This window comes from Dermacentor andersoni, chromosome 3 (genome assembly GCF_023375885.2).
Source record: "Dermacentor andersoni chromosome 3, qqDerAnde1_hic_scaffold, whole genome shotgun sequence".
Lineage (NCBI taxonomy): Eukaryota > Metazoa > Arthropoda > Arachnida > Ixodida > Ixodidae > Dermacentor > Dermacentor andersoni.
This window is the reverse complement of record NC_092816.1, coordinates 166,944,801-166,967,836: the sequence shown is the minus strand read 5'-3', so window position 1 is coordinate 166,967,836 and position 23,036 is coordinate 166,944,801. Positions and strand designations below refer to the sequence as shown.

The 23,036-nt window shown below is 44.9% G+C and overlaps 1 long non-coding RNA gene across 1 annotated transcript in view; it reads right to left on the bottom strand.

Moving 5' to 3' along the window:
• Positions 1–18,504, bottom strand: part of LOC129383083 (uncharacterized) — a 60,555-nt gene extending 42,051 nt beyond the window's left edge. The window contains exon 1 of the long non-coding RNA XR_011893483.1: positions 16,890–18,504. This is a non-coding gene — a long non-coding RNA (uncharacterized lncRNA). The remainder of the gene's footprint in view (positions 1–16,889) is intronic.
• Between the last annotated feature and the right edge of the window lie 4,532 nt (positions 18,505–23,036).

The following is a 23,036-nucleotide window of genomic DNA, read 5'->3' as shown; positions in this document are numbered from 1 at the left end:
TCCGAGACTGTTAAACATTACTTTAGTTTTCTGCAGATTAATTTTTAGACCCACTCTTCTGCTTTGCCTTTCCAGGTCAGTGAGCATGCATTGCAATTGGTCCCCTGAGTTACTAAGCAATGCAATATCATCAGCGAATCGCAAGTTACTAAGGTATTCTCCATTAATTTTTATCCCCAATTCTTCCCAATCCAGGTCTCTGAATACCTCCTGTAAACATGCTGTGAATAGCATTGGAGAGATCGTATCTCCCTGCCTGAGGCCTTTCGTTATTGGGATATTGTTGCTTTCTTTATGGAGGACTTCGGTGGCTATGGAGCCGCTATAAATATCTTTGAGTATTTTTTACGTACGGCTCGTCTACACCGTAATTCTGTAATGCCTCCATGACTGCTGAGGTTTCGACTGAATCAAATGCTTTCTCGTACTCAATGAAAGCTATATATAAGGGTTGGTTATATTCCGCACATTTCTCTATCACCTGATTGATAGTGTGAATAAGGTCTATCGTTGAGTAGCCTTTACAAAATCCTGCCTGGTCCTTTGGTTGACAGAAGTCTGACGGGTTCCTGATTCTATTTGTGATTACCTTAGTAAATAATTTGTAGGCAACGGACTGTAGGCTGATCGGTCTGTAATTTTTCAAATCTTTGGCATCCCCTTTCTTATGGATAAGGATTATGTTAGCATTCTTCCAAGATTCCAGTACGCTCGAGGTCGTGAGGCATTGCGTATACAGGGTGGCCAGTTTTTCTTGAACAATTTGCCCACAACAAATCTGTTACCTGATCCTCCCCAGCAGCCTTCCCCCTTTGCATAGTTCCCAAGGCTTTCTTTACTTCTTCCAGCGTTACTTGTGGGATTCGAAATTCCTTTAGACTATTCTCTCTGCCATTATCATCGTGGGTGCCACTATTACTGTATAAATCTCTCTAGAACTCCTCAGCCACTTGAACGATCTCATCCATATTAGTAATGATATTGCCAGCTTTGTCTCTTACGCATACATCTGATTCTTGCCTATTCCTTGTTTCTTTTTCACTGCTTTTAGGCTTCCTCCGTTCCTGAGAGCATGTTCGATTCTATCCATATTTTACTTCCTTGTGTCAGCTGTCTTATGCTTGTTGATTAACTTTGAAAATTTTGCCAGTTCTATTCTAGCTGTAGGGTTAGAGGCTTTCATACATTGGCGTTTCTTGATCAGATTTTTCATCTCCTGCGATAGCTTACTGGTATCCTGTCTAACGGGGTTGCCGCCGACTTCTATTGCAGACTCCTTAATGATGCCCATAAGATTGTCGTTCATTGCTTCAACACTAAGGTCCTCTTCCTGAGTTAAAGCCGAATACCTGTTCTGTAGTTTGATCCGGAATTCCTCTATTTTCCCTCTTACCACTAACTCATTGATCGGCTTCTTATGTACCAGTTTCTTCCGTTCCCTCCTCAAGTTTAAGCTAATTCGAGTTCTTACCATCCTATGGTCATTGAAGTGCACTTTGCCGAGCACATCCACATCTTGTATGATGCCAGGGTTAGCGCAGAGTATAAAGTCTATTTCATTTCCAGTCTCGCCATTCGGGCTCCTCCACGTCCACTTTTGGCTAGCCCGCTTGCGGAAGAAGGTATTCATTGTCCGCACATTATTCTGTTCTGCAAACTCTACTAATAACTCTCCCCTGGTATTCCTAGAACCTATGCTATATTGGTCACTGACTTGGGGCAGTAAGGGTAAAAGCAGACAAATTTAGACTGGTACTTACAAACAAATATGCAGCCTTAGAACAGAGAGATTATGATGATGACATAGAGGTAATGAATGAAACCGTAACAAGGCTGGCTTCAGAGGCAGCAATAGAAGTGGGAGGCAAGGCACCAAGGCAAGCAGTCGGCAAGCTCTCCCAAGTAACAAAGGACCTAATAAAGAAACGAGAAAGAATGAAAGTGTCCAACTCAAGAAATGAAATAGAATTCATGGAACTGTCAAAACTGATCAACAGAGCGAAAATAAGTGATATTGAAATTATAACGTGAGAAAGACTGAAGAAGCCGTAAAAAATGGACACAGCCTGAAATCAGTGAGAAGGAAATTTAGCAGAGGACCACGGTCTAAGAATATACCATACTGAGGTGTTGACACTCCCCCCGCCACGCGCAAGAACGCCGCCCGCTCGCGGCCACAATATGTTCGGGTGGGGGGGCCTTGGAAACTGGTCCGACCAGTCGCTAACTTAGAGGGCACTGCGAAAGGCGGGCCCACGCTAGGCGGCTCGGTCCGGCGTGGTGCGGCACTGCGCACGTGTTTTTGCCACATTTTGGAGTATGCGGCTGCTTGCTGTGCTGTTTTAAACAAGTTCCTTTATTTTAGACCAAGACTTTGTGTTTGGCAATCGTCCGCAGAGTAGCCCGCAGCTGGTGAATGCTGCGCTGAGTGCTGCGCTATGGGACGAAAGTGCTTCGTGCCGAACTGCAATTCGGGCTACCGGACTTGTGCGGAGCGTGTGACATTGTTCAAAGCTCCGTTCGACAATGTTCGTTTGGAGAAGTGGCGCCACGCAATTCCTAGGGCAGACCAGACATTAATGCCCACTGACCATGTCTGTGCCAAGCATTTTGCAGAGGACGTGCTATCCCGGGCATATTACGCGGAGCTCGATGGAAGAGTGCTGCATAACGCGGAAAAGAGGCTTGTGCTTTCCAGAGAGGCAGTCCCTACGTTATTTTCGAACTGTCCCAAGTATCTAACACGGCCAGAGAGACATAGAAAGCCACTTCGGAAGAGGAAACCTCCTGTGCAAGCATCTAAGCGATGTCGGCCGAAAGTCGACGACAGCGGTGCGATGCAGCCTCTCTAAGCTTCCTTGCCTGCTGTGATGATGCCTGAAGATCCGGAAACAGCCTTGGAGCCAGAGGTTAAGCGACATCTTGACTCTGACTCTGCCACTCTGATGTCATGTCTGGTACTTGATGGTGCAACAAATACACTGCCTCGTGATGCTCAACCAAGTGAAATGCAGGTAAGTTACTCACTTTATGTGCGCCCGGTTGCTTTGTTTAAATAGCTTCAAACAATCTATACACAATTATGTTTTATGCAGATTGACAGCACGATTTAGGACTGCGCTGCAGCCAGCACCGTCACTGCTAGTTCGTCTCACTCGTACAGTTCTATGAACCCACAAGAATACCTGAAAGAAGGGAACCCGATTGAACTGCATCACATTACAGTTTGCTTCGCTCAGGAAAAAGAAGAATGCCAGGTAAACTAGCTTTGGCTACTGCAATGACTGTGCTTATTCGGCCGACATTAAACTGTACTCAGCGTTATTTTTCTTGCCATCCTGTCATATCTCAATTTATGCATCACCTGCATCATTGTGAAATGAGCTCTTCCAGCAACCTGCATTATTAGTGTTGCAACTGAAATTTTTTTCCAGTGCAGTTGTCAAGGCTTATTTACCCCAGATTGTTGCTGCAAGTTGCTTGCTTATCTCAATATTCTAGCTTTGCTTGTTATATCATCATTACCTTTAACCTTCCTGCACACTTTTGTCGTCTGGATTGGCAGCCCAGAAGGTGACGGCATAGCAGCCAGTTCCTCTCAACGCAGCAGCATGAACAGGATTCCTGTTGAACCCAAAGGAAACTCAGAACATAACAAAGACAAGACACAGCACAACGCCACACCTTCGTACACCCTGGGCAGAGAAGAGCCGGTGTCATACCCCTGTCACACTGGGAATTTTAATGTCATTCGAATCGAACGGCATTCGGTGCAACGAATGTCATTTGCCCGCGGAGGTGCTACACTCGAAAAATTAATGTCATTCGGTGGCGATATCAATGGCGATCATTCCGAAAAAAAAAACGTGGCAACTAAAGTAGAACAAGGTAGGTATAAAGTGCTTGCATAAGTAATCCATATATTTAAATATAGTTTTGGGACGTCCCTTCACTGAAAAAAAAAAATATTTTAGTAATGCCTATAAAAAAAGTTATTCTATTTCAGACTATGTGGCCACTATAAGCCAAAACAAGGCTTAGCCACCAGAGTAGCCGATAAATTGAAAACAAACAAAATGGCTGACATGGCGACGCTGGGCGACGACGCTAAGTTGCAGCAGGTGAAGCGATTAGTTGCTGCGTACTTTGCATTACGAGCAAGGCATAATAACCGGAGGAAGCGATTAGACGTTCTATGGCCGACGAGCAGAGTGGCGGCGGCATGGGCGACGGCCAGACGCTGCTGAGCTGGAGAGTAACAACATTTTGCGACAGCCTGCCGCACATATTTTGTCTCTTTAAAGTAGCAAAACCATTAAAACACGCAAAGGTTATTATTTCTGTACGAGTATGGTTTTCAATTCGCAAATCCTGTGTCCTGTTCTGCTTTGTTTCTGGGGTTGAGAGTACACATTCGCTCCGAGTGCGAAGCCGAATGAGTTTCTCGAACTCATTCGATTGCGGAAGTCATTCGGTGCTAATGACATTAACCCTTTGATGGATGATGGGACACAGAGGTCCCACTTGACGCGCTACTTTCTTTCTAGATTGAACGCAAAATCAAAACGTATTACGGCACTGAGTGATGTGGCTCCCTCTATGAGACTTCGAAGAAAACATTCATAGCTGTTTTCTGCACTTAGCAACAGATGGAGCCACAAATTCCGTCAGTTTTGTTTTCTTCAGTTTTTGGATCCACTTCGTGATTTTCTCCTGTTTTCAAAGCTGCGTGAACTGCTATGAGATGCCTGGTAAGTTTACCTATTTCTTGCACTATAACAATGTTGAGAGAAAAATAAGGGCGCAATAGTTATCATTTTCGGGCAAAAATAATGTTGCATGTATGAATCTTGCGGCAGTGGTCTGTTTTGATGCCCGTAGTGTTAGGCTTAGCGAGTCTAGTGTGTGCGCAAACATGACGCTGGAGCTGAATGCCACGATTTATTTTTTTTTGCGTAGGAGAACGAAAAAACCTGAGTCGGGAAGAAGCCTTGGAGCTTTATTTTAGTTTACCGGACAAGTCGAATGACAGCACCGATGAGTACTGCGATAGTTCTGATGAGGAAGACTTTGTGCTTGGAAGCGCTGAGAGCAGCGAAGAGGACGACGTTTCGCCACCTCTGCCTGTTCCCACGACAAGCAAGCGCAAAAAAATTGCGCGCAAGCCTTAATCAGGAAAAAGAACAAAACCAAAAAAAGTCAAGAAGCTCCCTGAAGGGTCAGGTGATGATAATACAGCCAGCCAGTGGGACATGTCCAAATTCATTGCGACGATTCCGACAAATCATAATGCATCTGGATCGCAGAAGATCTTGGAAAGAAGCACTGCCATTGAAGCATTCATGCTTTACTTCGATGAGGACGTGATCAAACATATCATGGATCAAACAAACTTGTATGCAGCAACAACCAACCGGAAACGATGGACGACACTCACATGCTTGGAGCTTCGTGCCTACCTTGGAGTCCTCATTTTGATGAGTGTAAATCGCATGCACCACCTGCAAATGTACTGGTGCTCAGACAGCTTATTTCATGTGAAAGAAATCGCCCAAGTGATGACCTACAAACGATTTCAACACATAACAAACTGCCTGCACCTCAACGACAATGAAAAAATGCCCGACTACGGCTCAAAAGATTTTGACCGTGCATACAAAGTTCGGCCATTGATATAGATTATGAACGAGAGGTTCCAGGCCCACTACTCACCATCCAGTCACCTCGCTGTCGATGAGAGCATGATTCTGTTCAAAGGCCGCTCAAGCATGAAACAATACATGCCAATGAAACCAAAAATCAAGAGAGGATACAAAGTTTGGTCTCTAGCGGATTCTGAGACGGGCTATCTCCTCAAGTTCCAGCTCTACGAAGGAAAGAGTATGCAGAAGCCAGAAGACAGAACCTTGGGCGAACACGTTGTCCTGACTTTGGCCGATGGTGCCGTCCCTGCTGGCTCGCAGTTATTTTTTGATAATTTCTTCAGCTCCACTAAGCTGCTTCAAGAGCTGCGAGAGAAAGACATCCTTGCTTGTGGCACATTTAGAGTGAACAAGAGGGATCTGCCATCCGAAGTCAAAGTTGACAACAAGCTGGAGCGAGGGTCCTACATTTGGAGGAAGAAGGCTGATGTGGTAGCCTACCAATGGCGAGACTCTAAAAATGTGCACATCATGTCCAACTATCATGACCCAGAAAGCGTCGTGCAGGTCCAGCGAACCCTTCAAAACGGGAAGAGAAAGGAAGTGGACTGTCCATGTGTTGTGAAAGAATACAACGCATGGATGGGAGGGGTTGATAAATTTGACCAGAAAAGGAATGCCTATCCAGCGGACCGCCGTTCAAAGCGCTGGTGGAGCCGTATCTTTTACTTCATTTTGGACGCAGCGGTGGTCAATGCTTTCATTCAAATTTCCTCCATGAGTCCTGTCACCTATCTGCAGTTCCGCCTGATGCTTGGGCGTCTCCTGATTGCCCAAAACACGTTTCGAAAATCTAAAACAACGCTGAAAGCCCACTACAACAAGAAAGGCAAGAAGAATGGGCGCGCAATGAGTGGTGTACCAGATGAACTCCGATTTGCCGGAAATGGTCACCACCCCGTCCTCACTGGGAAATGACTGCGGTGCCGGTGGTGCTCTACAAAGCAGAAGGAAGTGCGCACCAAATACCTCTGCAAAATGTGCAATGTGCCACTATGCGTCACTTGCTTTGGCCCGTTTCACTGCTGCTGACAATTTGACTGAAGTGGATGGTGGGACATACCCTGTCCCACATAGTGAATACATGCTATGTGGTTAGTGGGACATACGCTGTCCCACTTTTTTCTCTTTTGTAAGCAGACAGTTTCCACTCGTGTTTGTTTTGTTTGTAATAAAACTGCCCCAGAAAGCCTCTGGTGATGAAAAATTGCGCCTAAATTACTTGTTCTCGTTGCATCCATCAAAGGGTTAAATATCGCTGTGTAGCAACCGAATAATGTCATTCGATGCTAGTGCCATTCGGTTCGAATGACATTAAAGCACCCAGTGTGACAGGGGTATCAGTTTGACTGCTTTGCGAACATGCATCAAGTATTCAACTCCCCAGCAAAGCATGGGCAGTGCAAGTAGTCGAGAACTTTGGACTGCATGCTGTGATTTTTTCTGAAGCGGCTTTGCCAAACACTCTATACTGTAACCACCCAGCTTATCTCTGCAAGACAGTACAGGTAACACCTTCCACTGACGGCTCTCTTTCGGTGAGGGCATTTGTTCATGGCCGCTCTATAAATGTCGAGAGTGTGAGCAGTGACAGAAGTATGAATACTTTAAGTACAGTAGAAAGTGCTCTTCAATGTTTCCATGACATGCATGTGTGCACCGGTGGCCCCTCTAAAGAAAAGTTTAATAACATCCATCCAGAGCGTGCATATGTTGATATCTGTGGAATGTGGCGGCACAACAAATGCACTTTGCTTACTGGTGGAACAATCTGCAAGGCTTGTGAACGACTGAAAGATGTGCTCCGTATCCATCATGCCAGGCAAAAGAAAAAAGGCAAAGTGAGGCATGTTTGGCTCATAGCAAGTCCATCTTTTCTAAAAAAAGGCCAGAGTTGAGACGATACACAAAGCGAGAAATGCCCGTAATAAATCTAAGGTACGGCTTCTAAGCGGGAAAAAAAAAAGTTGAAGCAGGACTTGCTAAGTGCCAAGAAAAGCTAGAACATCTAAATGAGGAAACTATTGAACATCTCCTTAAGGAGGCAAACCTCCCCGAGGCTCAGCAGCTCGTTTTTAAAGAGTGTGTGGCAGTCGGAAAGGTTGATTCAAAGAAGGGCCGAAGGTATTCGACAGCTGGGTACTGCTCTGTCGGCTCCTACATATTCGGTCACCTGCAGGATACAAATTTCTAATGGAAAATGAAATTGTAGCATTGCCATCAATCAGAACAATATGTTGTTACATAGCAACGGTCGGCTTCAAGTCTGGCTTTGACAGCAAGTTTTTTGCTGCTCTAAAGAAGTTGGCGAAGGACTGTTTTCAACAACACGTTATGATAGTGTTTGACGAAATGCAAGTCCGCAAGAGTAAACATATCAATTCAAGGACAATGACATATGTGGGATTGACTTCAGAGACAGCAGACTCAGACAAGCTTGCTGACCACGCTCTGGTTTTTATGTTTTGCCCTTTTGGTGACCGCTATGCCCAACCAATTGGAATCTTCGCTGCCAAAGGTGCAACAAAAGGCGCTGTTCTTGTGCAGTTGCTCCTTCAAGCACTTGCGCTCATGGAAGAAGCTGGTGCCAAAGTTCATGGCTTTGTTTGTGATGGAGCATCAGACGAATAGAAGTATGTGGAGTACACTAGGTATAAGCGGGAGCCTTCGAGACTGTTGCAACTCTTTCACCCACCCAAGTAACCCTACAAGAAAGGTGTTCGCCTTTTCGGATGTGCCATGCTTATTTAAATGTATTAGGAATCGCCTCAAGCAGCAGAGGTACCTGAAGGGGGAGGGCAAATAAATTAGATGGGAAGATTATAGTGGAGTTTATAATGAGGACCAGGACAAAGCTGGAGGCCTATGCATGTGTCCAAAGATAACACACAGTCACATATATCCAACTACTTGTGAAAAAATGCATGTGAAATTGGCAATGCAAGTGTTCAGCCGCTCTATGGCATCGGGCATTAAATTCTACAGAGAACAAGGTGTGCGCCGTCTTAGCGACAGTGAAGCAACTGAGGAATTTATTTCTGAATGACCTTTTCGATGCACTGAACCGACGTTTTCCGGCAGAAGGCATTACAATGCAGAATTCAGACCTTGGGGTAATTAGCCGTGTCATTCAATGGTTTGACAGCTGGGAGAAGGAACTTGAGTGCGGCTTGATAACAAAAGACATGTTTCTCACTAAGAGTACCCCTGAGGGCCTTCGGGTCACACTAAAATCCACAAGAGACCTTTGTAATGTTCTCTTGCAGGATTTGAATTTCAAATATGTTTTAACAAGCAAGATGACCCAAGATCCAATTGAACGCTTCTTTGGAAAGATAAGACTGGCTGGAAGACAAAATGACCACCCCTCAATGCCTACTTTCTTGCAGCTGTATCAGACATTGTCTATTTACACCCTTCTAAAGCCTCCTAAATTTGGCAACTGCAGAGTAGTTGAAGGAGAAAAGCCACTCCTAGATGTATCAGATTTTAGGGCACTGATAAGCCCAAACAATGTCAAAGCGTCATCAGCTGACTTTGTACTTTGTACATGACGTGAAGCAGAAACTAATCTGCGTAGACGACTGGGAATGTGATGACATTATCAGCCAAACGAAAGGAGGAGCAGAAACTGGAGTTGAAGACTGCATTGTCTTTTATTTAGCAGGATTCATGAGCAGAAAAATGAAAAAATTCCCCAACTGTCCTACATGCAAATCAGCGTTCAGTTCAGAAAAGAGCAGTACCGCTGAGGCAGCACTGACAAATGCAAAGGACAGAGGAGGACTTATGCATCCCAATACGCATCTTTATCACCTACTGAAACAAACTGAACATTTGTTTGCAGCATATGCAGACACCCAGACTGCCTACTGGGACACAATTGATGGTGTTCTTGACACCTACACCATTACTTTCCCATGTGATGAGCTCAAGGAAGAAACAGTGGCTCAGTTGCTTCAATGCTATGTTAGCATGCGGGTAAGGCAGCACTGCAGGCATGTTAACATGAGCATGAAAAAGGAGACAAGAAAAAAATTAACTGGCTAAGCTTTGTTCCTCTTAGCCGCAATTTTCATCAATATATTCCTTTATGCCACAGTTTTTGCGACTTTTGCTGTTTAGGTTAGATGGAAAACTGCTGTTACCGCGCAGGGACACTGTGTATATCTTGAATATTTCACCCAGTTACTGCATTTTTTGTTTGCACTGTGCATATGGTGTGCAATAAAGTACTGAAATTTTTCATTTCGTTTTTTAATTATAGAGTACATGACAGATTAAACTTGTGAGATGGTGATTTTCTTATATTTTTTCACCTCATCGTGAGTTTCGAAAGCGTACTTGGCTGAACGCTGTCCCCTGCATACTTCAGTCCTTCAAGAGCCATTTAGCCTCCAGCGGAAAGGAGCTTATTGAAAATTATGCCCGTTCTATGATAATATGCATCGGAATAAAAATACCGTTTTCTCAAGCTTTCTCGTTGGGTTATGTTCCATGATCCGACGTACCCTTTCATCCCGTCTGATACATTTGCGGCGTGAGAAAATTTTTACCTTATACGCAGCCTCTCCACAACTTGAGTCGTAAATAGCCGCGCTGTACTAGTGCGCTGCATCTTGAAAATTAGCGCACTCAGCAAAACAATGTTTGAACGATCTTCATATAGAGTGAAGAAGCAACGATATGCGTGGAGCGAAAACTTTCCGGTGCCATAATTTTCTGCCCTTGTGAACGGAAAAGGGAACGATGGCCCCCACTTATATTTATTATGCTTAGATCTATGATTAGATTGAATGAAACATGAATTGAACGAGGAAGCGAAACGTGAATGAGCTTCGAGTGCTGCTCGACCGAGTTCATATCATTAACTGCTTTACACAAGATAATTTCATGCAAACAAAATTTTAAGACTGGCACACTACTAATTTTAATTCTAAGCTACGAATTTCCTTAGCGTTTTCAATTGAATTCATGCCACGAAAGCGAAAATCGAGCTTTGGCAGCGGAATCTCAAGGCGCCAGCACCGCTCAACTGGGCCCGCTGACATCGGCGCCATCTGTCGGCTCGCAGCTGAACTGCAAGGTGCGCTCCTCCGCGGCCGAGCATAATCGGGACGCTCTAGCGGGCGCAGTGTCAACACCTGAGTATTCTTGCACCGTGCATAGGACAAACGAAGATGTATGCACTGAAAGGTAAGCACAGTAATATCATCAGCAATCTCGAAGGTATAATAAAAGCAGCGGAAGAATTCTATACTGACCTGTACAGTACACAGATGACTCAGGAGTATTCTATTCAAAACAATAGTGAACAGTATAAAGAAACTCCTCCTATAAGCAGAGATGAGGTCACAAGAGCCTTGCAAGGCATGAAACGGGAAAAAGCAGCAGGAGAGGATGGAACAACAGTCAATTTAATCAAAAATGGAGGAGACATAATGCTTGAAAAACTGGCGGCTCTCTATACGAAGTGTCTATTGACTACAAGGGTCCCAGAAAACTGGAAGAATGCAAATTTTATAGTAATCCACAAAAAGGGAGACGTTAAAGAACTGAAAAATTATAGGCCCATCAGCGTACTCCCAGTATTACATAAAAAATTTACCAAGATAGCCTCCAATAGAATAAGGCCAACACTGGACTTCAGTCAACCAAGGGAACAAGCTGGCTTCAGGAAGGGATACTCTACAATGGTTCACATCCACGCCATTAATCAGGTTATGGAGAAATCCGCAGAGTAGAATAAGCCTCTCTATATGGCTTTCATAGATTACAAAAAAGCATTTGATTCAGTAGAGATACCAGCAGTCATAGAGGCATTGCGTAATCAGGGAGTACAGATCGCTTACGTAAATACCCTAGAAAATATTTACAGATTCCAAAGCCACCTTAATTCTACACAAGTAGAAAGATACCTATCAAGAAAGGGGTAAGACGAGGAGACACCATCTCTCCAATGCTGTTCACTGCGTGCTTGGAAGAAGTATTCAAGCTATTAAACTGGGAAGGCTTAGGAGTAAGGATCAATGACGAATACCTCAGCAACCTTTGGTTTGCCGATGACATTGTTCTATTCAGCAACACTGCGAAGGAGTTACAACAAATGATTGAGGACCTTAACAGAGAGAGTAAGAGTGGGGCTGAAGATTAATATGCAGAAGACAAAGATAATGATAAATAATTGGGAAAGGGAACAAGAATTCAAGATCGCAAGTCAGTCTCTAGAATCTGTGAAGGAGTACATTTACCTAGGTCAACTAATCACAGGGAAGCCTAACCATGATAAAGAAATTCAGAGAATAAAAATGGGTTGGATTGCATATGGCAGACATCATGAGCTCCTGACTGGGAGCTTACCGCTATCATTGAAAAGGAAAGTATACAATAGTGCATTTTACTGGTGCCGATTTATGGGGCAGAGACTTCGAGACTGACAAAGAAACTTGAGAACAAGTTAAGGACCGGACAAAGAGCGATGGAACAAAGAAGGCTAGGCATAACTTTAAGAGACAGAAAGCAGTTTGGATCAGAGAGCAAATGCGTATAGACAATATTCTACTAGACATCAAGAGAAAAAAATGGCACTGGGCAGAACATGTAATGTGCAGATTAGATAACCGTTGGACCATTAGGGTGACAGAATGGGTGCCAAGAGAAGGGAAGTGCAGTAGAGGATGGCAGAGGACTAGGTGGTACGACGAAATTAGGAAATTTGCGGGTGCTAGTTGGAATCGGTTGGCGCAGGACAGAGGTAATTGAAGATCGCAGGGAGAGGCCTTCGTCCTGCAGTGGACATAAATAGGCTGATGATGACGATGATGAGGGAGCTCCATAGTGCGTGCAATCAGTGTGGAGAAAGCCATACTATTACAAAACACACACATGGAAGCTCCCTGACCATAAAAGGCCACATGTGCTTTAAGTCGTCAGAAAGCTTGGAGCTAGAGCCAGCCCACTACCGATGGCATCACCGTGCTGCCAGTAAAATGCTGCTTGCAAGGGCCATTTTGTTGGAAGAGAAAAAAGGAAAACATGGTATAGAAAAATGGGAAAGCTGAAGAAAAAGTGTTGGAGTTGTCGTGCACTCCAGCAACGGAGAGGAAATGTGACTTTGTGGGCGATGGCACGGACAGCGCAGCTCGGCCGCATGATGGGACTACGTCCATGATTGCAGATTTAGATGCAGTGAACACTTTATTGTAGTTCGCAAAGTGCACAACATGCAACGCTGTACTGTAAGTTCGCAAAGATGAACAGGAGTACGGACTCGTTGCATATGATGTGTGTGAACTATGGACAGACATTGTCGACGCAGAGCTTGCTACGGGTACGTAGTGATGAAAGAATGAGCCTCTTCAATGTGAATGTTCTGGCTGTGCCTGCCATGCAGGCAACCGGGAATAGACAGATGGCCCTGAATGACGTATTTTCATTGATGGGCATTAGTCAACGTGGTCTCCATGCGAAAATGTGGCAACACTATATAAAGACAAAGTTGACGCCCGTGGCTCATCGCGCGGTGCGTAACCTGACGATCGACTTCACGAGGTTGGTTCGCGAACTTTACGCCGAGCTGCACGGGAGCCCCCCCCCAGCTGTTCCAGCTGTAAATACATAAAGTAGACCTGCTTGTTTTTTTCCTGTTTTTGTTTTCCTGTTTTTTTATTTTGTCAGAGTGATATGTCATGATCTAGAAAAGCTAGAGCTACAATTCTTCTGTTAACATAAAGCCCAATCTTCCAATCCAATCTGTACATCCAAATCTGTACACATCCAATCTGTACATTAGATAATGCTGGGAGCAGAATTTTAATTTCCTGCATATATATTTTTAAATTCAGCATTTTTTTTTCCGTTTGTGGTAGCCAAAGCACAAACACTGCACTTTAATCCTCTATAGAATGACTAATTATGAATTTATTTAAACACTGCTTCCAGCACTGCACTTAGTGCATGTTCTAGTATCTAGCTATGTAATAATACCTGCATTCTGCTGAGCAGTCTTTTTTTCTATCTTCTTCAGAAACAACACAGTGGCTGCTTTGTCTATCTCCTGAACTCATTGACCTACACTAAAAATTATTGCATCTTTGGAATCAGCATAAAACACTAAGCAAGTGAGTATTTTCGTCATGTTTGGCCATGACATACAGAAAATACTTCAACAAGCCACGACCCCCTTTAAAAGAATTGTGCAGACGTTCGAAATGGAAAGTCGCATGGTGAAGCTGCCCTAGGACATCGACCATAAGTGACAACAAACTCCAATGGCAGCCGCAAGACGGGATCTGAAGCTGACTGCTAAAGCTATCCGCAATGACCTGAGGCTCGTGGCCAGCACGTGACATGTGAGCGCCTCCACTCTCTGGGCCTTCGAAGCCGTGTGGCAGCACTGAAGCCGCTGCTGTCTTCCCAGAATAGAAGCAGAAGGCTGCTGCTCGCATAACAGCACCAGAATTGGGCAGTGGAAGAGTGACGCAGCATCATTTTGACGGAGGAATTGACTTTCACAATGCGATGGGACCAAGAGCAGCATGTCTGGAGAACAAGAAACACTAGGTAGGTCATCCACTTTTCGATACCTTCATATTCATGTTGCATATTATAGACAGGCAAGCGAATGCATTGCATGGTTATTTCTTTTTGTAAGAAAAATGTTTTGTTACTGCGTTGAGCAAGCGTACCTGCAATTCACAAGAATGTTGACTAGTGCTAGCGCATGCTGTACGAGGAAACGGTGCATGCCTGATTACGGTTTCATGAGCATTTTTTGTACGCATCTTGACATTAGCGCAACTCCGAATGAGTGAAAAGGAAAAATAAAGGAAAGATCAAGCGAAGATGACAGGGGGGGGCAGTACCTTCCAACTCCTTATTTCATGACACCTACTGCCAGGTTTTCTATCCAGCGAAAACTGGTAATAAACTACTTTTTTAATATACTCTGGCCGGACGAGAACAATTCTTTGCCAGACAAAGGTAAGAGGGTTCACTGATATATGTATTGCCAAATGATTTAATGATTAGCATGTCAGCTGATTTTGACTGCGACATTTGATGACACTTGCTAAATACTAATGTGCAGCCACACATTGTGCTGTAGAGTAAGAAGACCACTGCCTGTGGTCTTGTTCACATTGTTGCTACACTCGCACAATCTATTACACCGACCAATGTGTCCGACCTAATACTTGCTGGACAACACGCAGGCCCGTGCCTATCGTTGTCACAATCTATAGCCTTCATGAATTGCTGTACCCTAAAATTCTATTGCCTTGTGCTCTGCCTGCTTTACCCAGGTTCAATGCCTTCATCTCCAGCGTACTGCCAGCAGCGGCCAATCTGGAGTGAGTGTGTGGTGTGCTGTCTCCAAAGAAGGCTTAGGTCTGGATGGCCAGTTCACCGCTGCAGCTTCCACAGACCTGCTAGACGCCGTCCTAGTACCGTATGCGCTCAACAGTCCATTTCACGACGGCTTGTTTTTTAACAAGTCCGACCGCAGCCCCACCCACACTGCTGCATCCGTTATTCGCCTCTGGGAAGACAGGTGTGTGATGGTACTAGACTGGCCTCCGCGAGGTGCGGACGAGAACGTTATCGAAAACATCTGGGCGGAGATAAAGAAAGCCCTTTCATGTCAGCCGCTACAACAGTGTTCCGTGGACCACATGCAGGCGGCGGTAGACGGAGAATGGCAGAGATTGGCAGCATGCTCTACCTTTGTCACTAGCTTGCACAACAGTTGGCCATGCAGAATGGCTGCCATTGTGGCTGTGAGAGGTGAGCCGACAAAATACTCCATACTTTATGCGAACGTGTCCACAGGTGAGTCTTATTTTTCTTTTGCACTTGAAGTTTAGATTCTGGAATCAATTATGCTATTCCTTCGTGCAGACATTCGTTTTATTCAGATGAACGTAACGGTGTGTTACTCACATAGGACGTGTGCCGCATCGGAGGTGCACGTGTATCAAGCGTTCGCGAGCAGATAAAGAATGTCGCGAAATTGGCAGCACGCACTGCGGTGTGCACACAGGCACGGTTCAGCACGTCATACTTGCAGCGCCCCGCTGGTGCTGCAGGGAACCACAGCCTCACTCCTAGGCAACCGCTAGCAGCAAGCCTACGCTCAAAACACTCACTCTCGCGGTACACCACAATGCAACTCCTTGCTTCCACGGACGGCACTGCATGTATCAGTGGCCATGCACTCGCAGTGTTGCATTTCAATCTGTATATCACTGAAAAGATCCAAACAGAAGCACTTGTCCTGTCATTCTCAGTTGGGTCGATTTTTTGACCGACATGTGACAAGACAAGTGCTTCCGTTTGGATGTTTTTGGCGATTTTAGTGTGCTTGCACCATGATGTACTTTGCTGTTTACAGTTAGTATCAGGGGCTTAAAACAAGCACCTGTCCCTGTCATGATCCTTTTTGTCGTATTTTTGCGCCCTATTAAGGATGCCCACATACAAGCTTGCCTGAATTTCAATTATTGTAAGCTTAATGGTACATGCTTATTGAAAAACTAAGTGCTGCTCTTTATTGACCCAACAAGACTACTGTGGGCTCACACATTTGAGGACCTCCATTATGATTGTGTTATGCTTACTACATCTTATTTTACCGTTTCACAGCGTTCCATCCAAAGACTCCAAACTGAGGCAGCCGGAATAAGAAACTGACGAACCTTTGTCCAAATAACCAAGCTTTCCTGAATTCAGACAAGCTTGCCTGAATTTCAATTATTGTAAGCTTAATGGTACATGCTTATTGAAAAACTAAGTGCTGCTCTTTATTGACCCAACAAGACTACTGTGGGCTCACACATTTGAGGACCTCCATTATGATTGTGTTATGCTTACTACATCCTATTTTACCGTTTCACAGCGTTCCATCCAAAGACTCCAAACTGAGGCAGCCGGAATAAGCAACTGACGAACCTTTGTCCAAATAACCATCTGGATTGAAATATGTGCTAACGACACAGAATCGCGGCTCAATTGGAATTGTCTTAATGCCAGCTGGTACAAAGTAGACAATTATCTCGGAAAACTCAAGAATGCCCAATTGTCATTCGTTTGATATGGAAAGTCGCCGCTTGCCACAGTGCCGGTAACTTGTGTGTTTCGCGTGCCCTGCCAATTCAAAATGTTTTACAATGAAGAAGCTCTAGCACTTACCTTGTGTCGCCGACTACCTTGTGTGCAAAGACGAAAATGGCGTTGCCACTGGGCGCCTTCCTCCCCAGGTGCTACACGACATCACGTCTCGCGGACTGACTCCCAAGTGGCTATGCACCGCTGCTGTGGTCGACCACCGCCGACAGCAGCGGCTTTCCACAACCAGGCACTGCTACACCACACGAACATTTTACGCCACAAGACGGGAACGCTGGCAGTGAAGAAACTGTCAGTACTCGCAGCCTTTGGCAAATTGTATTATTTGTTAACTGTAAGCTAAAGGTACTCATTATACTATTTTGAAATGTGCGACCGCACGAGACAGCAAGCACGTCATGCGCAAATAACTCTTCAGCGCCAACTTTTCCTTTCTCCATGGCGCCAACTGACCATGTGCGTTGCCATCAATGTTGCCAAATGGCGGCGAGCCCAGAAAACAAATAAGAAAATGTAAGAAAACTATAGGAAAACTATAAGAAAAAAAAATTAAAAGAAAAAAAGAAAAGTCGCCTTTATAGAGGGATGAAAACTTTTCCTTCCTCCATGGTCACCTTTTCCAGGGATACAGCTCCAAGTTCCAAAATCATGACATGGTTCCAGGCTCAATGAGCGGGCAACACGGGTAGCCCTCCTTGAAGCGCTGCTTTCTGTGGCTGACGGCAGGCGGCGAAACAATTTTATGTTATCGCCGTTGCGGCAGCAGCTCGCATGACCATAAGCGCAGGCAAATTTGCACTTTCTTTTTCTTAAAAACCAGGCACTTAACTGTTGCAAGTGTTATACTAAACGAAATCGACGCCAAAATGCGATCATTCTGCAAAACTTAAGCAAGAACAGTGCAGCGGTATTCAATATCTTTTTTTGTTGCGCTTGAAACTTTTTGTGACCTCGAATATTCATTATTCACTAAAGTTACGGCTTTATATGAGAATTTATAAGACCTCATGGTAGGAGACTGTTCAATTTCACAGCCTGAGTCCTCTCCCACAAACAAAAGTCTGGCGTATCTCGTTGGTGTAATCTTTTTTCGTGTAATTGTCGTATACTTCGCTATCATTATTACTGCTTCGCCTTCCCAGCGAAACTGCAGCCTCCTTTTTTTTTTCTTTTTTTCTGTGAGTCTTGCGCATGATTGCTGTTGATTCTGATTTCGAATGAATCCGGCTTGGCCTCATTTCGGTTACTGAGTGAATTATACAGAATGTCCCAACTATCATGCACCAAGACGTAAAAAGAGAGCAGTTTCGTTACTCCAAGAAAGCCTAGTGCGTATTATTACCAGTACAGCGGAGTATCCACCCAGTAATTCTTTCGTTCCTGAAGCTTAATTAGACAATTGCAATTAATTATCTAATTAGTAAGTATTGTCCTTATTATCAAAGTGTTAACGAGGCATTTGTAGGCACCCACAGGGACCCCCCAATGACATCTAACGTGTGTTTTCAGCGACGTACTAATTAATTTGCGTTACATGCTTTCCGGCCGACAAACAAACCTGACGAAATATGAAAAATACCATGTGACTGCGCTCCCACCTGTATCATAAAGCAGCGCGCTCAAATAAGCTGCTTGAAAGCAGCTGCATTACCTGTCGCAAACCCGAATAGGCAGCGCATCATCTTGTAATCGTACGCAAGCAGCACCAACAGCTGGTTTCGCGGCTTTGCAGCTATTCCCTTTCTACGTCACACTTATTATCCGTCTCTCAAGGCTGACTGATCACATTGATAACAAAAGCCCTTTGATAACGTGGCGGAAGCGCCACCCTAAGCACGCACGAAACGCGAAAAGCAATGCAATTGTCATGTCTCAAGATCCTGGCTTTCCACGCACCGCATAGACAGAGTGCGCGCGCAGCTATATTTCGCGCCAGAAACTTCCTTCGATCCAAAGCCAAATTACAGTGACGTTTTTAGTTTTCATGAAAGTGTATACGTGCTGCAAAAGCAGGTTCATCGCATAAAATAAAAGCGAAATACATAGACCGGAAACTGACCTACGTGTTGAGAAAAGGCAAAACCGATGCGTTCAAGAAACTAAATAATCACTTCTAAATGAGCTGAATTGACAAACGGGGCGGGGCGCCTGCGCAAAAAACAAAGAAAAAATATATCAGATTTCACTGTGCCCTTATTATCTGTGAATTTGTAAGCGCCGTTTAACACCAGCTGCTGCCTAGAGGACGAGTTCGAATAAGTGTCCTGCAGTTACGCAGTACTGAGTCCGCTTTATCACATATTCAGTGGCTTTCTTGATGACCGACGCTCGAATTCTGCGGTAGACATCTGTTATCCTTGTCTTGAGCGAATCTGACGTCCGTATCGATCATGTAAGCACGATCTTTGAGATAACCCCAAAGAAAGAAATCGAGTAGAGAGAGGTCAGGTGAGCTAGCCGGTGAATTTACAGGCCCATTCTATATATTGCGCATGAAAAGTCGCATCCAGCCAGTTTTGTGTTCGGCTGCTGCTGTGTACTGGCGCGCCATGTTTCTGACACTACAGAAGTAGAAGACGTGACAGCGGGACTGCGCTGAGAAATCACCAACCACTCCTTCAAGGATTTCGTCCACGTAACGCTGTCGAGTCAGTGTGCGATCGAAGATGGGACCGATTATAGCACCGTCGTAAATTCCGCGCCACAGATTGAATGACTGCCGGTTTGTCCCAGGTTTTCATAATTTATGATGATAGTCGATGCGTTTGGTCTACCACTACACTTCCATAACTGATATATATTTGAGGCCTTCCTCTTGTCGCCATTTGCAGCTCCCAAGGCAAGGGTCATGTTTTCCTTCTGCTCATTAGAGAAAGACAGGGGGACTTGGTCAAAACATTTTTTAGGCTTTTAGGCGTTCCTTTTCATTACCGCATCCACCTTCCTTTTTGCTCATTCTGAGCTGCGCTACAAGCCTAAAAAAGTCATGACATACCAACTCGCCCAAACTGCCACGCTTGGGACGAAACAGAACGCACCTTCAAACATTTGCATTAGCGTTGTCGTTTCGCTTTTGTGGCGATAGATTCGTGGAAAACACACACACACATCCGTACGCTTTATCTACCTTAAGACAACAGCTTTCCCAGCTTGTTTCTAACTAACACCAAAGGCAGATAAGGCACACGCTCGATCACGATGTTTTTTTCTTTATTTCCTTTATTTCGTTCTGGATGGAGGGAGCCTGTTCAAGGGCGCTGCTTTATGATCCGGGTGGAGGAGGGGGGGGGGGGGAGCGCAGTCACGTGGTATTCTCCATATTTCGCGGGGTTTGTTTATCAGTAGGAAACAATTTGTACGCAATTAGTACGTCGCTCAAAATACCACAACTAGATGTCCCTTGGCTCTGCCTACAGATGCCTCACCGACACATCGATAATTAGGATATTACGTCTTGAGTTAGAAAATCAATTGCAATTACCTAAATAAATCTCAGTCATGAAAAATTACTGGCAGCTACTCTACTGTACCGGAAACAATATGCACTAGGTTTTCTTCGAGTAATGCAATTGCTCTTTTTTTGAACTAAGTACATGACAGTTAACTGGGACACTCTGTATTTATCCATGACTTCTGCGTGCAAGTGACCATGTTTCCATTCCTAATAAATGATGTAAATTATGAGAAGAGTTTTTTTTCATGAGTTTTTAGCATAGCTTAATGGAAAGAGAGGCAATACTGAGACACATATTCACGTGCATTTTAAAAGCCGTTGATAAAAGACTCTGCCGAAGGGGTCACTGAAGTCTGCAAGTTTTTTTCAGGGTCAGAAAAGCGCGCAAAGCAATTTGAAGCGCAGTGAACATACAGCAACATATTCATTCTCTAAGCATAGGCTATCCATACCTTTAGACTAATTTTTAGGTGGCTACTTCCCTCTCTTTCAAAAAGTATAATAAAATTTGTCCTGTGTGTATATTTAGATGCACTGTGTATGTGCATGGTGTTTACAGTGGAAATTTAAAACAATGCATGTTTAAGAGAGAAAATGCGGATGAAGCAGCCGCCGCTAGTGCTTCTAATGCGCGTGTCCTCCTATTGAGAGGATTTTCAGAAATAAAGCAAAGTATGAATTGATATCCGTGCCCGTCCGCGCCAACAATGATGCAATAAGTTATTAGCCACAATAAAATTTCAGGAAGGTCGAGGCAAGTGAAAAGAAACCTCAAGTGATGTGGGTGACAAAACTCTGGCAATGACACGTTAGATGGGGAGAGAGGGGGAGACTTCGGCAGCGCGGGGGGGGGGTGCTCAGACCCCCCCCCCCCGGGAAACTCCGTAGACCCCCTCCTCCCCCGTAGTCGGCGCCTATGCGCCTGCATTTTACCAATGGTTCCCAAGTGAAGAAAACGCAAACCATACAAGCGACCGTAAGCAAATTAACAAAAAAAAACGTGTACTTAGAGATGAAATGTTATTCCCTGCGTCTTCTTAAGATTATATAGGCGCCGGTCATGTCGTTTGTGTTCTCCTTCTTGAGTCCTGGTCTTCTGCGCCTTGCCTTTACTACTTTAAGACTATATGTACAGCCGAAAGCTACGCAGTATTTCACCACTGCCTGTTGAGGTGCTGCAATGCTCTAGGAAAACATGCCACAATCATTAAATACCATTACAAGAGCAGCGCGGCAGCACACTCCATACTCTGCTACGACGACTAATCACGGCTGCGCGGTTTGCACCGATAAAGATGGTGGCGACCAGCTTCATTTTTGGTGAGCCACCTCCACTCCAGAAGTATCAATATAAAAACTCCTTGGGAGACGCGCTTCGGGGCATATTCAATGAAATTTCGCTGTGGGCGCTGAGACAGATTGCTCGCGTACGCTGTTATAATGGTGATTTATTTCAACTGCAAATTTATATCCACACCTTTTTGCTACGTGCACATATTTGAGGCATGGGTTATATTGGGGGCGAGCTCCACCACTGGAAAAGCTGGCGCTGCCGTCGGCGTGACGTGACATGAGGGATCACGTGAACACAGCAGCCGCGTCGGCTGCTTCGCAAGCACCTAAGCAAGCTGAAAACGAACACTTAAAGTCCCGCCTGCGCTGCGGTTCTGATTAAGTGGGGAGGTTTTCCCGGTTTGGGTGTCTGCTTGACTACACTTGAAAGGACTATAATAGGTAGTGGCTGCCTTTCAAGGCTTCCAACATGGTAAGCTACGGACGTACGCAACGGAACCCGGTGTCAGCCTTCACACGTAGCCGCGGTACAAGAAGCAGCGTCATGCTTGGATCGCGAAACTTAGAACCGGCAAGCAGCCATCGGCTACAACTCGGGTGTGCAGAAAGCACTTCCGCGAGGAACATTTCTGATACAGCGTCGGGGCTGCGATGTTCGCGGTCAGTAGCAGAAAGCACGCATTGAGACGCTCGCCCGCGCACGTTGCCAGGCTAATGTCATGAAGCTCTGGTCTGTGGACTTGTTTATGCTAGATACTGGCAATTTCACTGGAATTGAAAGGAAACGATATGAAGCAATAAAAAAAGTCATGGCATATGCTCATGTTTGTGTTAGCAGCAAGCAATGAAGGTACTGGATCATGAAAAAGAAGCAGCGCGAAATTGCTCGCTGAGAAGACCGATAGACATATATACAATGCGATGCAACTTGAGAAACAGTAATATTGCAAAGTCCTAGAATTTAGAAGAAAAGAAATGAAAAAGGTTGAATCGTCGCAACGGCACATCACAAGTCGCCGCAGGCGTCGAAGTCCCTATAGTTCTAACTAAATCATTTTTGAAGAGCTCTGATAGCGCCCACGCAACAATGGTTGCTTGTGCACTGTCAAATGCTCATATTCCAAGGCATAAAGTCGCGGCACGGTGCGAAAGCAGGCGCGTAGCGAAAGCGAAACGTTGTGCGTGGACATGCATGCAGAAGCGCAGCCGGCTACAGCGAACCCGTGCGACCACTGCATTGAGCCTTCACTGTATTAGACTCCATTTTGGCTATAGAGACCGCTTACTATAAGCACACGTTTCGTATAGTTTGCTCTCAGCGATTCCCTACCTTTGACGCAAGAAGCCGCTTCGGAGGACTCCATCGCGGCGACCGCGCGCAGTGGGTGTTCACTGTACCTATTCGGTAAAGGTATGCGACCTGTAAACCATTCTGTGCTTTCTGCTTGCCCAAGATGATTCTT